Below are 18,323 nucleotides of genomic sequence, written 5' to 3'. Positions count from 1 at the left end.
TTCTTTCTTTCTTTCTTTCTTTCTTTCTTTCTTTCTTTCTTTCTTTCGTGCGTGTGTGTTTACATCCCATAATTATTCTTTATGTTTCTCATTAGTGTTTGAAATGATTGCCTATTACAGTAACTGGTATCATACCCAGGCCAAGATGTTCAAAAAATGATTGAAATGTAGCAACATCTTGGATTTGCTCTAAAGAAATGAATTTAAAAGACTGCAGTTTATTGTGCATTGACAATATTTAATATTCATCTAGCTGTTCTTTATCCTGAATCCAACTTGCACAGGTACTCAACAGAGGACATGACAGGCCAATATTCATTTGGCAGTTTTATCTCAAACTTCCTTCATACATCATGCATTTTGAATACTATTCATTTTGAGGTTATGGGCAAAGAGCTATTGTGAATGTTGTACAAAAGCCAGCTAACTAGAAAGAACAATGCCAGCCACATGCCAGTGTTTTCATTTTATGATCAAATGCCTTACCAGTCCAGAAAGCCAGAGGCATTTAATAAGCTTGTCTGGCAAGAGGGATCAGTTTGCATGTTTAGGGGATCTGGGAGAAAGGAAAAATTAATAGAGACTCATGTATTCATTAATAATTCATTAATAAAAGTTAAAAATAAATGTATAATGTATTAATGAAAGTTCAGGTACTAAAAAATATATATATTTTTTTTGTTTCACATTTTAGGACATAAAGATGAAGTATCTTGCAATGTACAGTTACCCAAACAGGCATAAGACAGATGATGAATGTGGGTGAAATGAGGCTAAGACCATGTACTTTCCATAATTCTGATTTTTTTTATTTTTATTTTTATTTTTTTCAGGAGTAATCTTAAACATTCTACAAAAATGTATTCTTAATTTCATTACTAGATGTTCTTTACATTTTAAATAATAGGTGGCTGAAGTTATTTATTATGTGATCATGACTGGACCATGTTGCAATGGAAAGATACAGGCTTTTTCAGGAAGCAAAGTTTGGAAGAAGAGGAGGGGAAGTTGCCCTTTATGATGAGAGAGAAGTTGGAGTGCATGGAGCTCTGTCTGGGAATAGATTAGGAGCCATCTGAAAACTTATGGGTTAGGATTCAGGAGATGACAGGTAAAGATCATATTATAGCAGGTGCCTGCTGCAGGCCACCTGACAAGAAAGAACACACAAATGAGGCCTTTATAGACAGAAACAAGCAGTCTCAAGCAGGCCCAGGTCCTCATGGGGGACTTCAGACTTCCCCTTATCTGTTGTAGGGACAACATAGCAAGACAGAAGCAATCCAGGAAGTTCATGAGTACATTGACACAGACTGAACTGAGAGGTAGGGGAGTCTCATTCAAAATGGGGAGGTAAAGGAGTCTCATATTCAAAAGCCATCTGGACATAGAATCATAGAATCATAGAATCATGGTCCAGGGCATCCTGCTGCAGCAGGGGAGCAGGACAAGATGACCTCCAGAGGTCTTTTCCAACTCAGTGATTCCATGATTCTATGATTCCATCACAAGAACACTGAATTTTCTAAAGGAAATTGCTACAATATCTATATCAATACAACATATGGATTCATTTTCCAAAGATTAAATTTACAGTTTAAATATATGAAAAGAACCACTAAATTATTATTATTATTATTATTATTATTATTATTACAGTATTTGTCCAAATAGAATACACCACTGAGAATTTTTAAGGCCTTAAAAAAGCCTTCAAAATTCTAGTTGAAAAGAAAGAAATCTTGAGTGGAAGAAAAAATAATTCAGTGCAGGGTCCAAGTCATGGTCAAGATTTTTAAATACATGCTTATATTAAATCTTATAGCAATATACAATGAAAAAGTGATTTCATTAATACATAAAAGAAAATTTTGAAAAAGGAAAATTGTGGAAAATAATAAATGTGTAATCAGAAGTCTGCACTCAGTTGTGCATAATATTTAAAGACATGCTTAAATAATCTATGTTAAATTAAATGGAGTTTAGAGGAGTAATCCAAAAGGAATAAACTATTAAAAACAGACTTCAAAGACTTTCTAACAGAAATATATATATATTTAATAATAAAAATAATATTAATAAAATATTACCCTGTACTTTTAGTTAAAATATATTTTCTTAAATTGTTACAAAAATATTCTGAAACTTCATTTCAGATAATATAATTACCTTTCATTTTGGAAAAGGCAGGGTACAAGGTTAGTACCTTGAGTACTGAGTAAGTTGACAACTCAACTCTTAATATTTCATGAAAAGACAAACCCCACAGTCTGTATTAAATTAGCATAACATCATTAGCATAACTGTTTTGATTTTTTTTTTTTTTCATATTTAATAGATTCTCATAGGGCACATCTGTTTATTCCAACAACCTTTTTTGACTGACACCCCATCCCAATGAAGATGCATGTGATTACATTAGCATTTATAATGAAGTACATTACATAGGAAGGAGACTCTCTGGAAGCTGTTTAGAGTAGTTACATCAATATATGATGCACCCTCCCATGCAAATCAGAAAATAAAACAAGTGAAATAGCATGTACAGTAGTAGCATTAATTAACTTTGCAATATAGAACATCTCATGAAGGAAAACCAATTACACTAGCTTGCAGTGTAAAAGGTTTTTTTTGAAAGAAATGAAATGAAAATGTGTAATCTCAGAAGGCATTCATGGAAGAGCTCAAGCACATTTATTTTGAAAAAAGTTAAATCTGAACTATGCTCATAGAGCCAAACCACCCCAAACTAATCAGCTGTGCAAATATGCACAATCCAGGTTGTGCAAATGCCTTTAGTTCCAAAATGGCCTGAAACCTTTTTTTTTTTTTTTTTTTTTTTTTTTTTTTTTTAATACTGTTTCCAAACTGATCATGGCTATCCTAAGAGTTTTACGTCTCCTGGTTATATCACTTCTTAAATATTTATTGATTGAAGTTAAAAAAATAATAATCCCTAAATAAATAAATAAGTTATACAGTTAGAATTGTCTCCAAATCCATTAATAAGAAAGCAGACATTTCATAAAATGTAATAGAAAAAACAACAAATGATTTGGTTTAAAAGACCTTTATATATATATACATATATCTCGGAGCACTTTACTTTTCTCAGAGTTATATGTTACTAAATCATCTTTAATAAATTTATATTATTTATAAGAAACACTGTATCATACAAGTGGTATGTTACTGAAAATCCAAGTGTATGATCCTTGAATGTGTGATAGTGAATGAGTTAAGCACAAACCAAAACAAAAATGCATTAAATGTGTGTAGTTTATGTTTAAAAGTCTTAGGGAAAATAATCTGAATCAATAAATAAATACTGACAGCCATGCATTTATGAAGCTTTTGAAGGGACAGAATTGTAGGCAGATATACTTGTGTTGAATATAAACGACTTTAAAATCTTGAACAGAAAACCTGTCTGATGTTATTTAGAAGATTGGAAAATATTTTTGGCCAATCAAAAGGAACATTTTACAAACACTACAGGAAAAAAGAAAAAAAAAAAAAAAAGATACTACATGACATGTCATTGTTTTGCTTTAGAATCCATAACAATATGTCTTTCATTTTAGAAATGGACAGAAAATGTAAGTGCTTCCTTACTAGAGAAAACAAGTTGCTCTTAAGATCAAACATTTAAATGAATGTTGACAATAAGAACAATAAGATATTCTTGTAATAAGAAAACATTATAAGCGAAGGGACTAACAATTATTAATTTTAGTGCGGAAACGAAGTTACCATGTAGTGCCTTTTATCTTGAACTCCTTTAGTTTATTCACTGGATGTTTGATCTTAGCTACCATCAAATTGTGTTGTTTGTAACATAAATGGATGGCATGAGGTCAGTAATGTATGCAGCAGAGGACATAATGTGCCTCAGAAAAAGCACAGTTTTTGTCTTAGTTTTGCATGTGGGGGTGGAACTAGATAATCTTTAAGGTCCCTTCCTACCCAAACCATCCTATTAGTCTGGTTTTAAATCAATTCAAAGAAAACCTCTGATTAAATCCCAGGATCCTAACAGGATGATGATATGCACTAATGTGTATAAACCTACTCGATTAGATATTTTGGGAAACAAGACCATACAAGACTAAAATGGATAAAACATAGCAAAAAATGTTGGAATTATACCATTAGCAAATCTTGTATGAATGTCTTATTTTGATATTCTTTTACTTTATAGTAGGCATGAAAGGTCCTTAAAGATGCTCTGCCCAAGGGAAAGCTAGGGTGAACAGTTTCCAGAAAAAATGAAGCACAAGAAAGAAAGAATTGCAGAATATATTGTGCATTGTCAGTCTCTGCTCCCAGAAGGCTCCTGAAGAGCATAGATATTGATGATAATTTAACATTTCTCCAGCTGAACTTGTGCATAGATCTCCACAGAGCAGACATAAAGCTGTTGAATTGAAAGGCCCTATTGAAAAGATGTAGCTCTGAGGCTGTGAAAAGGAGCCAGGTGTATATAAAAAAAAAAAAAAAAAAAAAAAAAACAGAATCCAAACAGAATCCATCTATACCAGTATAGTAGCATGCAGGAAGTCTTCACTGTGGTATTAATTTCCTTTGCTGTGTATTTGCTATACATTCAGGTATGTTACATGGTTTCCCCACATGTATTGCCAGGGCTGAAGCTGTGCACTGGGGGACCTTTAGAAATGTCCCTCTTGCAACGGGGACCGTCAGTCATTTAGCACTTATCTGTCTGCATGTGGGGTGCACACCTCAGACCAACAACTGATGTGAGCTCCACTGCTGGTAAAGTTGCCATGTGGATGTGAATGTGTAGAACCGCAGTGAATCACAGCAAATTAAACCTTAGTCCTTCTCTCTTTTGCTGTCATTAGTTAATGAATATGTTAACTGGTGGAAGCTGGAGCATTTTTCCTCCTTGGTGTTGGGTGACTTACATATGTTTTTATGGTGCTATGTGTCCTACTCAAAATAAAGTTGATTAATCATGGTTTATTTTGTTTAGTTTTAACATAAGAACACACTTTTTTTTTATTTAATTAAAAGGATTCATATTTCTACAATTTTGGCAAATGAATGTTAAAGACTGAATATCTTTATATCTTTTTTTTTTTTTTTTTTTTTTTTCCAAATTTATTAGCACCATTTTAGTCTCTAATTGTTTATGAGAGCTGACAGCCTCTTTCTGAAAAGTCATGTGTTCCAATTCCCAGAATGGAAAACTTCACCATCTTTGTCTTCTTTCTTTCTTTTCTTCAAAGTTCACATCTTGAGAGACTTGTATCCTTGAGACCCACTACAAAGAGTTGGAATCATTACCTCTGAGGAAGAAGTGCAGTGTAGGGTCTGAATGTAGAGGTGATGATACACATAATTATTGGAAAGTCTGTTTTATATAAATCAAACAGTAAATTCTACCCACTGCTAGTAGCCACAATGACAGATTATTGGCAGAATATCCTGAAACAGCAGAAACACAGGGAAAGTAATTATATAATCACAGACTAATTGAGGTTGGAAGGGACCTCTAGAGGTCATGTGGACCAAACCCCCTTTTCAAGCAGGGACACCTGTAGCAGTTTGCCCAGCACCATATCCAGACAGCTTTTGAATTTTGTCAGGGAAACTTGCGCCAGTGCTCAGTCACCTGCACAGTAAAGAAGTGTGTCTTGATGTTCAGATGGAATCTCCTGTATTTCAGCTTGTGCCCATTGCCAATTGGTCACTAGGCACCACAGGTAAATGTTTGTCCATCCTCTTTGCACTGTCTCTTCACGTATTTATAGACATTGCTGAGCTCCCTGCTGAGTGTTCTCTTCTTCTAGGCTGCAGAGTCACAGCACTCTCAGCCTTTCCTCTCTTGCACAAGGGAGCCCCAAAATGAACACAGTACTCCAGATATGGCCTGAATAGAGAAGAAGGATTGCCTCCCTTGAACCTGCTGGCAATTCATAAAGGAAGATCAAGAAAGATTTTCAGGTAACCTTTAGAATAGGCCAGAGATTACTAGCAGGGAGAATCTTGGGAAGCCTCAGAATTTTACTTTATCCTCTGTTCTTTCTATTGCCTCCACTATACCACAGATTTCAGGGCAACACATGTACCTAATCATCCAAGGACTTTCAGATTACATATCTTTTTTGAAACCATGCACCCTACTACAGCCATACAGTGGTTGCACAGGAGAGTTGCTGAACTCTAAGTAAATCTTTGAAGTGCCCCAGATATAAGAATTATCTTCATGCAACCAGTTATTTTGTCCATATAGTCATTAGTTATCCAAAAAGTAGTCATGTTCTCTCCTTTAATGTAGGTTTCTATATACATGCATTTCTTTTACCAGGAGTGTGAGAGCTTGTTCTGCTTCTCATCTGTTCTCTAGGGCTTCCATAACAGTAATGTGGAAGTTTTGTGAAAATCCAAGGATAGTCAAGAGCCAAATACTATATGCAGGCATAATGAATAGTGATGAACCATCTCTCACACTTGAATATTTATTCTCTTATCTGAAGGAAATAAAGATATGGTGGGTAGGATTAGTCTCCGTACCAAGACTGCATAAAAGATCAAGACAAAATTTAGGTTTGTACATGTAGATATTTATATATATAGTTGGGTCAAAAAAAAATCATGGTCTGAGACTTGATTCTAAAATATCTCCTGTAAGGTATTTAGTACATATGATGTTCAGTGATGAAAAGTAAAAGAGACCGGATTCACAAGCTGTCAGTTTCAGTGTCCTGTTAACAGTACAGCTCAGAAAACTGCAGTCCTGGGATGACTAGGATCTGCAGTCTTGAAGTTGTGTCTGGTTCTTCTGGTTTGATGTCCAGAGAGATCTAACAAGCATGAAAAAATATATTATCACTGAATAGCCTGAATAGTGGAAATCCGAGTAACGTATGCTTTTCTGATACTATGTGTATTTATAATAAAAGGAAAATAGTTAATATTTCTCCATGGGATATTAACAATAAACACTTCAGTAAGAACTCCATTAAAAGAAATCTTGTTGATAGTTGACAGAATTGTTGGGATACCATGGGAAAAAATATGTTATTGATCCATCTGCAAAATATTCCACATAACATCTTCCTTAATTGGGGTGGGAAGGCAAAATTCTGTGACTGTTGCACAAGTTAACACAATAAACTAACGGGGTGGATTGTTTTTCCCTTTGTTTCATTTTTCAAGGTGTTCTTTCCACTGAGCCAATTATTAATTTGGGGCTATTTGTTGTTTGTTTTTGGTTTTGATGATAATATGAACTCATGCTAAGACCAAATTTATTTATCATTCATCTTTCGTGGGACCTACCGACTTCTTTGTTTCTTCTTCATTACTTACGAATGAAGCTAATCATGGCTGGGTTCAGCTCATGAAAGAATAAAGTGGATTATAATTAAAATGATCACACAAGCAAGCAACCAATCAATAACAACAGAAAAGTCTTGAAAACTAAATCTAGGGTACTAGCTATTGCTAGTACCAAGCAATCAAACAGTCATCTCTTGTTATAGTTTTGCTGTTAGCTTTCAGAAGATTAAGTGCCTACTCATCAAGTTATACACACTGACATCAGTTGTGTCATTAAACATAACACATAACAACCTGGAAAATATCCCATTTTGAACTGATAAGAGCAGGATCACAGTATTCAGATATACAAGTTCTTTTCATTTGGCCTGCCCGTGATAGCCATGCTTCCTACCCTTTTATTTTTTTTTCTTTGCTTGCATAATGGTCATAGCAGCAAGCCCACCCAATGTTAACTGCTTCTCCTCTTCTACCCCAACCCAGTCCTTGTGGGGGAATTTGACATCCATTTATCATCAGAGAAGCAGAATGCTTCCACTGCTAGTATAGAAACAGATGCAAAATGCATTGTGTAGAGACAATGGAGACGTTCTCAATGAGTTCAGTGAGCTTTGAATAAGGTTCAAAGTCTTGATGAGAATTATAGGAATATTTTTATTCCATATGTTCGAATATTAATAAGCCATGCATAGTATAAATGACATATTAAGTGGACTAAAAATGTGCTTCTGTTCCACTCATATACTATGCATTCTAACTGATTTGCTCTGTTCAATTGGTATCACATTTGATGAATGTTAACTAAGGTCCTTGATCCAGAAAAACATTTTATTTACCTTACTCTAGGCACTTAATAAAATCCAAAAAAACCTTTGGGATTTCTGATTTTTGCTTGAAATAAGCTTACTTTATGTATGCTTATTGGTTCATTGCATATATACATACATATTACTTTTTTTTTTTTTCTGAACAAATCAGTGTATTATTTTAATTTTAACACTAAGAAGATAGGTAAATGATATTTCTCTATAAGATATTAACAACAGAAAAATCAGTAAAAGTTTTACTGAAAGGAGTTCTAATTCCATGCTTAGTGTAAGTATGTTGAATGCACCCAAAACACACCGAACTAACAATTTTAGTCTTTCCATCAGCTAGCACAGTTGTCACTGAGCAGTCATTTGGTAATGACATTGAAGAAACATTGTTCAAAGAGATGATTTTTGTGGCAAATAGTTATGAAAAGAAATTACAATTAGCAGTTATACAAAACACGTCTGAGACAGCCAGCATGGCTTCACCAAGGGCAATCATGCCTGACCCAGCTTGTGGCCTTTTATTGTGGAGTGACTGCATCAGTTGACAAGGGAAGACTGACTGATGTCATCTATCTGGACTTCTGCAAGGCCTTTGACACAGTCCCACGTGACATCCTGGTCTCCAAATTGGACTCGATGAGTGGACCATTCAGTGTGTAAGGAGTTGACTTGAAGGTCACACCCAGAGAGTGGTGGTCAATAACAGGTGGAGGTCAGTGACAAGTGGTGTACCTCAGGGGTCTGTCTTGTGACTGGTACTATTTAATATTTTTATCAGTGACATAGACAATGGGATTGAGTGCCTCCTCAGCAAGTTTGCAGATGACTCCAAGCTGAATGGTGCAGTCAGCAATAGAAGGAAGGGATGCCATCCAAAGGGACCTGGACAAGCTTGAGAAGTCAGCCCACTTGAACCAAATGAGGTTCAGCAGGTCCAAGTGCAAAGTGCAGAACCTGGGTCAGGGCAATCCCAGACAGGAGAACAGACTAGGAGAAAAACTCATTGAGAGCAGCCCTGCAGAGAAGGTCTTGAGGGTTCTGGTGGACGAAAATCTCGACATGAGCCAGCAGTGTGTGCTTGCAGCCCAGAAGACCAACTGCATCCTGGACTGCATCAAAAGAGTGGCCAGCAGGTCGAGGGAAGTGATTTTCCCCCTCTACTCTGCCCATGTGAGGCCTCACTTTTCTCCAGGTTAGGGGTCCTCAGCACAAGAAGGATGTTGATCTGTTAGAATTGTTCCAGAGGAGGGCCACAAAGTTGATCAAGGGGCTGGAGAACTTCTCCTACTAAGAAAAGCTGAGAGAGCTGGGGGGTGTTCAGACTATAGAAGAGAGGGCTCCAGGGTGACCTCATTGCATCTTTTCAGTACCTGAAGAGGGCTTATAAAGAAGATGGAGAGCAATTCTTTGCTCAGTCAGATAATGGCAGGACAAGAGGAAACGTTTTTAAACTAGGTGCTTCTATTAATGGATTGCCATACAGGAAAATATTTTGTTTCCTCTATCTATTCCTTTTGTTTTTCCTTCCCAATTTTCTTTTTACATTTTTCAAAGCTTTATCATTTATTAGTGAAATAGAAAACATTATTTTTCCCATAAAATGCATGAAAATATAATGGTACTGAACATAAACTCATCTTCTGTAAAGCTTAAGAAAGATAAAAACCCAAGTGAATTTCATAAAAAAAAAAAAAAAAAAAAAAAAGTGTTGTATGGCATTAGAACGTGAGACTAACTTTCTATTATCTCTACCAAATTAAAAAAAATATGCAAATTTCTGATAAATTTATATCACTACACTTAATTTGACTTTCAACCTCTTAAAGAGGCTATGAATGTGTCTGTTACTCAGATGCATTAGTGGATTGAAAAGTAAAAGTATTTGTGCAAGAGATTTCAGTTGTGCAGACCTCCTTTTTAGCTACTAACACATCCTGTTTAGACCAAGTGGAGTTGGGATAAAAAAGGTTAAATGCATTACTTGGTGTAACTCAGTGTATTAATAGCATTTCCATTTTTAAGGATTTTAAAAGGCCATTGCCTATGTTCTTGGATTTTAACTATTCAGTTGGTTCTGACAATTAAGCTTCTCAAATAATAAATTTGGAGTAATCAAGGCATATTTATTTTTACTTTTTTGTTGTTGTTGTTGTTATTATTATTTTGTTACCAACTTACTTGATAAATGGGCCTCTTACCAAACAGACAAAAAAAAAAAAAAAAATAAAAAAAGAACAAAAAAAAAAAATCATCTATTAATTTTTTTAAAAAAAAAAAAAAATCCTTTGTATACAAATAATCCTTTGTATACACTACCCTTAAATCCAGAACAATACTATTTATTAGCTACACTACACTCCCTGGATTTGCTTTCTTGACAAGAAAGCATTCAGATAGATACTGAAAGATTTAATTGATTAATTAAATCTACTCAATTAAGTAGAATTTATGCATCTTAGTTTAACAGAAATAAATGACAAAAGCTAACTAAAATTTCAATATATAACACTTATTTTTTTCTTTTTTTCTTTTCTTCTGTGAAAGTAACACTGCATAATGCGCTGCAACAGAGTAGGTCTCCTGCTGAAGGCTGTGTAGGTTGCAGAACAGCATAACGTCTCCTGAGGAACTCCTGATAATAGGTGTGGTAAGAACAATCTAACCACACAAAGGAGGCATTGGAATGTTCTAAAAATAGGGCATCCTGTGGGCCTCATTCCCTTCTTTTTTTGTGACAGATATTTAAATGTGTCTCCCAAGAAATGGATACCACAGTATTGGTGTCTTAATAGAAGCAGTTTTCAACCTACATGTGAAATGACTAGTTACAACTACCTAAATGGAATAAAAATGATAATACATTATTCTTTTGTTCTCTGGTGAGATGAGGGGGTTTGTTTGTGTATTTCTCTATTTATAGACATACTCCACTTGTCCTTTCTTTGACAATTTGCAGCAAATTCAACTATGTGAACATATTTTTTCCATATTTTAATGCATTGAGATTCTGTGTTTAAACTGCAAATGGCATCAAGCTGTGTTTTCAGTTAATATTTTAAAAGAAACTCATCACAATTTCTGTGGCTAGAATTCCCATCACAGAGGACTAGTATCTGCAATCTGTTTCTAGTTTTATAATTATATCAGAAATTTTTAACAGCGGACTGTCATTCTGCATGGAAGAGATAAGACTAGATACTTAACTTGATACTGGGAGGGTTATACTGTTATAACTTAAGAACATTTTATAAATTTTCTGGGCATTTATCTTTTTTAGTTTTATTTTTTTAATTTTAATTGTTTTACTTTAAAAATATGTATTAATGAACCTTATAGATCACATTAAGTTCTTCTAAATTATTTTATTGCATGTGATGAATTTCTAATAACTTTCAAGTGATTTTTTCTATATTTTCCCCCCTCCAACTATTTTTAAAAAAATGTCTTGTTCCTTCCTCCTCATTTTTTCAGAACTGTGTGGCATTAAAGGTTAAAGTCATTGGGAGTGATGCCCAATTAGCCATTTTAAGTCTGGTCATGTTCAGGGTAATGAACAATCATGATTATGGATTCACAAATAACGTAATACACCCTCTATCTAGTCATGTTCCATGAACTACCATGGCCACACTTAAAGAATTTGGTTCTGCTCAGTGAGAACTACCATGGCTAGATTTAATGAGTAGTGCAATTTATTAAAGCAACAGGTACACAAGTTCTTTGGATTGCCAGTGATAAATTCACTGTCTGAAAAGTACATACAAATATCCAAAGTATGAGTGACTCAGCATGGCTATAAACTCATTAAAAGGTATAAAGTGACTTTATAGAGATTTCTAAGTTTCTTGGAGAGGCACTTGGCATAACAAAGTGTTCAAATCTTACCCAAAGGCATCCCAATGGGGAAGGAAGGCCGTCTCAGCCTGTTGACTGATCCCAGAAGTCAGAAGGCATCTTTTGTGATGGTATCTTTCCTAACATCCCCTCTCTTAAGTCAATGTGTATTGTATTCTATCTTTTAGACTGGGTGACTCTACTCATGCATATCTTGATTATGATTGGTGTGAAATTTTCTCATTTTGCTTTAAAGGTATAGACTAGAAAAAAATTAAAGCACAAGCTCAGTGAGGCATGGTTATACCTTGGAGGTGGGTAGCCTTTGGGATGGAGGTGTGTTTGGGTATTATAATAATATAAAGTTCACCAAAGTACAGCATTTTGTCAAAAACATAACAGACTATTCATTAGCTCAGGGTGCAGCTTATCAGTTTTGGCGTGCACAAGAACAATCAAGTTCCTATCTTATCACAGAGCGTGGATGCGGTGTCTCCACTCTGCTCTACACTCTGTACTGTTCCTTTTAGAGTCGGCACACCAACTTCCCCCAGTATGATCAACATCTAAGATTGGAGGCCTAGAGAAATTCTATGTAGTGCAGCTACACTGGAAACTTCTTCACTGCTGTACCTTTTCTTTAAAATGTGAATATCTGTTTAATTTCCAAGTGACATCAGTCAATTATTCCACAAGCAATTTATTCTCAAAATTGTTTCTGAGCTCGTCTGAGGAGCAGAAACCATCTTTTGTGTTTTGTTTTGTTGTAACACCTTTGAAAAATGATCGTCTTTTTACAAAGATGTACAGAAACAAAGAATTTGAATATTTCTATTTGTTTCCTTTGAAGTTTTACATTTCCAATTCTGATATGTATAGGAATATTAATATATATATGAAGAAAATAAAATCTTTGATTTTGTCAAGATCTTTTTTTAAAAAAAAAAAAAATAATATATTTTTCAGAGCTAAAGAAATTTGTTCCACGTTTCTTCTGAGATGTTTTAAATCAAAGGGATTCTGAGCATTCTTCATTTACCATGTAGAGACTACGGAAAAGGCCACTGACCTGAAATGTCCTAAAGACCTTCACTGTAGAATAGAGGTGGACGGAAGACATGTTCATGAATTGTGGATGTGTTTGTGTATGCACGGACATTTTGGGGATTTCCAAGTATTTTAAAACTTGATGAGAACAAACAAAGATCAAAACAAAAACAATAATAAAAAAAAAAAAGAGAGAGAAAACTTTTTGTTATAAATTCTGCAGGCAAATTAATGAAATAAAAATGCTGGTAATGGAGTATTCTTTGATTATAATACAGTTGCTGATGTGTTCAGACTGTATAGCCATAGGTTTGAAAATCATAAGCATAGACTCAAACTGGGTACAAAACAGATTGAAATAAATACAGTTGCTTAAAAATATAAATATAAAAATAAAATAAGTAAATACAAACAATACTATACCCATATCTTGTTCTCTTCTAGACATCTTGCAGATAAGTTTTATGATATCTGGTAGACAAATATGTTTGATCTATATTTTGACTTCAATAGAATTTACACAGTCTAATAACTTTTAAAACAGCTACTCCTAGGAATTAAGGAACTAGGACAAACCTTTTGAAAGACACTGCAAATTATAAAAATGTATTTACCACTGTTTTTCAAAGTATTTTTGTGTGGAAAAATGCAGCACCTCCTCAGTAAACAAGCCGTGGCATGTAAAAAAATCAGGAACACCATGTGGGTAACAGCTGAAAACTGAAAAGAGTATGACTATTCTTTAAACACCCACGGTCAATATGTGTAACTTGATGCAAGATGGAAATCACAGGAGAATCACACTTTATCAGTGAAGTGAATCATTGCTGGTAGAAGTATAAAACAAATGTATGACAAAACTGAAAACCTGTACTGTTAAAAGTACATGTTTTTTCTCATATTATCTGTGTAGATATTAAGCTAAGGAAAAGATAACATATTTTTAGTAGTTTTGATTTTTATATTCTCCCTCTTAAGTAAACAGAAAATAATTTCTTAGTTTCTGGGTTTCAAAAGTACCCTAATACACCTTTGTTAAAACCTTCAGGTATATAGTCAATAACCAAATCTTTTAGGCTATTTCTGCAGTAGGAGAAAAAAAGGTTGCTGTGAAGAGAGATCATATTACAGCAAATTTTATTTGATAATAAAAAGAATGGAAGGGTTTTTTTTTGGACTATGAATACTTCAGTATTTTTCAGTAGGGGTAGGATTAAATGAGAGCATATCCAAAACTAAACAAGCCTTCAAACTGATGTAATTATCCACTTGTGCTTCACACAGTGCCACAATTCTCTTCTAATATCCCAGTGGAGGAAAAAGAGAGGAACTGGTTACTCATCACACACACACACACACACACACACACACACACACACAGACACAGACACAGACACACAGACACACAGACACACACACACAGACACACACACACAGACACACACACACACACACACACACACACAAAAAGTAGGTCTTCACATGATACCATAATAAATTGAATGCTTCTGTACAATGCCTCTGACCTCCCTCTCTTACCACAGTAATTTATTTACTTTTAAGGATATGTGCAAAAAGTTCTCAAGTGGTAGAAATAACCTAGCATAGTTGATTCCAACAAAACTGTGGATCTTAACACTAGTTGATTTTATTATTTTATTTAATTTTATTTTCATTGCTCTGGATGAAAAATTATCACTTGTATTCTGATTTTATTTGATTTCAGCCATCAAAAACATGTATTATGTCACTAACATTTCTTTACTCTGACTTATTTATTTTTTAAAATGAATTGTGTCTGGAATTTCAGAGAGATTACTGAAGTTAATGAAGCCAAACTAGACTAATTTTAAGGACAAAAATGTTGTTTGATTGCATACCTTTAATCATTATCTATCAGAATATAGATGTAATGGATGCTGTAGATGTAGATATTTTAAACAGCCTTCAGAGATTCCATGTTACATACAGAAAGCTCTTGAATTTGTCTGATAGTTTATAAAGATTTGTATTTAAAAAAAAAATACATCATGACCCACTTAGATGTGATTAAAATGTTTCTCAAGAGAAGTTAATCACACAATTACTTCCTTACATTTTCTTTCAAATAAGTCAGTAATTCTAAAATAAACATGTTTCTGTGCTGCAAGTTGGTAAATAAGTTAGTATTGTTGACAAGGTACAGATAGAAATTATCTCATTTATTCACAATTGGTTACTTCTTCCATCTTTGACCATAATTTATTACTTATAATAACCCACTTAGGTTCTTCACACATGCCCATTATATTAGACTGTTGCCACAGAAGAGCAGGAAAAAGCATAAAGAATCATAGATTCGTAGAATCATTTAGGTTGAAAAAGACCCGTAAGATCATTATGTCCAACCATCACATAACACTACCAAGTCCACCGATAAACCATGTATGTCCCTAAGTGCAACATCCACACCTCTCTTAAACACCTTCAGTGATGGAGACTCCTCCACTTCCCTGGGCAACCTGTTCCAATGACTAACAACACTTTCCATTAATAAATTCTTCCTGACATCCAAAACTTCACCTGATGAAACCAGGTTATTTCCCAGAGTTCTATCACTTGTCACCTAACAAAAGAGCACTGAGGTCTTCCCTCACCCTCCTTTTCTTCAGACTAAACAACCTTAGTTCCCTCAGCTGTTCCTCATATGTCTATGTTTTCTAGGAATAAAATGTAACCCCTTGTAATATTCCCATGCATTATAAAGCTTGAGTTAATACATAAATAAATAAATGCTATCAGTGTTAATTTGTAGACCTAATTAGTATGAAAGGAGTCTGTAGTTAAACAGAACACGTAACATGTAAGGCTAATTAGTGCATCACAGTCAGGGTGGTTCCTTAGGTTCAGATGTGCTGTCAATAAGTGGCTATGTCTTACAGACTTGTTATCAGTTACAATGGTCAAAGGAAGATTTTTTTTTAAAACTTATTCCCATGATACTAAGTCTCACATTAAATCAAATACCTTCTAGGATGTTACACTATGTGTGTGACAAATATGTCTCCTTATGTGTCAGATTACCCTTAATAATTTAGTTAAATTTCAGAGGAATGGACTACCAGTTTGCAGTAATGGAAGAAAACATCTAAAGGTAAAACAACAAAAGCATGACTGGATTTTTTTTTTTTTTTTAAAGTTCATTTTGGGGTTCTTCTGTGTCTCTACATTTCTCTTAGATTAATCCAAAATTTCCATCTGAGATCCAACTCCAGGCTATAGACATCTGAATATGAATTAGGATATGTAAACTCACACAGGTTAACAGAAATCTGATCTAAATCAACTTGTATTAACACAGAGGTGTCTAGTAACATTCAATAAAACTTTGAGCTTAAAGCACGTCTACATAGTAGAGGCAGGTATAACAAAACACTATTGGGAGATTCACGCCCTTCTGGAGTGACAGCTAGATGTCAGCCCTGACTTGCTGCAATGCCTCAGTAAAGTTCTGGTGTTGTTACATTCCAACTTCTTTGATAAAGAGAGCTTTGGTCTCTTCTGACCATAATCATCACTAAGAATATGGTGCTAACATAAAGCACCATATAAAGCACTTTTTGTTTCTGACTGAAGCTTGGATTCTTATATATAAATTTGGAATTTGATTTGGACAGGAATTCTTTAACTTCTTGATTTTGTAGCTTCTTGCTTTGATAGGATCTCTGGTTGAAAATCTCATCAAATAGTTTAGTACCATCAAATATAGCATCATAGAATCATCCGGTCTCACCATCACCTTATACCAATCTCACCCACTAAACCACGTCCTTAAGCACCAGGTCCAAACTTTTCTTAAACACCCCAGGGACAGTGACTCCACCACTTCCCTGGCAACCTGTTCCAATGCCTAACTACTCTTTTAGAAAAAAAAAGTCTCCTGATTTCCAACCTAAACCTCCCCTGGTGCAATGTGAGGCTATTCCCTCTAGTCCTATCACTGTGAGAAGAAGCTGACCCCCAGCTCCCCACACCTTCCTTTCAGGTAGTTGTAGAAGCAAGAAGGTCTCCCCCAAGCCTCCTCTTCTCCAGACTAAACTACTCTAGTTCTCTCAGTTCTCTCAGCCTCTCCTCATAAGACTTGTGTTCCAGACCCTTCACCAGTTTCATAGCCCTTCTCTGGACATGCAATCATATCCAACTCCCTCAGCATCCCATTGGGGCCCATAGATCTGTGGCTGTCTAGCTTGCCTAAATAACCTCTAACCCAATCCTCTTCAACCAGGGAAAAGTCTTCCTCTCTCCAGGTTTTCTCTCTTGTTTCCAGGCTCAGTAGTGCATGGGGACTAACCTCAGCAGTGAAGACTGAAGCAAAGAAGGCATTCAGTAACTCCGCCTTCTCTGTATCCACCATCACCAAGGCAGCCACATCATTTAGCAGCACACCCACATTTTCCTTAGTCTTCCTTTTGCTGCTGATGTATTTGAAAAAGCCCTTCTTTTTATTCTTTATGTCCCTTGCTAAATTTAGTTCTTACCAGACCTTGGCCTTCTTCATTGCATCCCTGAATTCTCTGATAATGTTCCTATATTCCACCCAAGTGGTCTGTTCCTTCTTCCGCATCACATATTTTTCCTTCTTCCGTTTAAGTTTTCCCAAGAGTTCCTTGCCCATCCACTGTGATGGTTTTACTCGAGTGGGCAGCCGAGCTCCACCACAATCGCTCTCTCACTCCTCCCCTCCTCAAAGAGGAAGGGGGAGAAAAGACAACACAAAGAGCTCGAGGTTTGAGATGAAAATGATTTAATTAAAGGGAAGGGGAATGGGGAGAAAAAGAAACAAAAGAAACAAAAGAAACAACAAGGCCACGCGGAAGCACAGAGAGAAAGGAAAAAAAAAAAAGTTATTCTCTACTTCCCATCAACGAGCGATGTTCGGCCACGTCCCGGGAAGCAGGGCCTCAAAACGCGTACCGGTTGTTCAGGAGAGACCCTCCCCCACGAGAGCCCCCCTTTTATTGCTGAGTGTGACATCAGGTGTTATGGAATATCCCTTTGGTTGGTTTAGGTCAGCTGCCCTGGTGATGTCCCCTCCCCATCAATTGCCCACCCCCAGCCTGCTGGCTCTTGGGGGCTTGGAGGGAGTTCTGATGTTGTGCCAGCACTATGCAGCAATAGACACAACACTGGAGTGATACCAGTGCTGTTCCAGCTATGAGTGCAGAGCACAGCACTGTGTGGGCTGCTGCAGCGAAAGGTGACTCCATCCCAGACAGACCCAACACATCCACACAGGTCTCCTGCCCCCCTTGCTCGATTTCTTTCTTGTAGGGATAC

The sequence above is a fragment of the Oxyura jamaicensis genome, chromosome 1, assembly GCF_011077185.1.
Source record: "Oxyura jamaicensis isolate SHBP4307 breed ruddy duck chromosome 1, BPBGC_Ojam_1.0, whole genome shotgun sequence".
Lineage (NCBI taxonomy): Eukaryota > Metazoa > Chordata > Aves > Anseriformes > Anatidae > Oxyura > Oxyura jamaicensis.
This window is presented reverse-complemented; position numbering follows the sequence as displayed.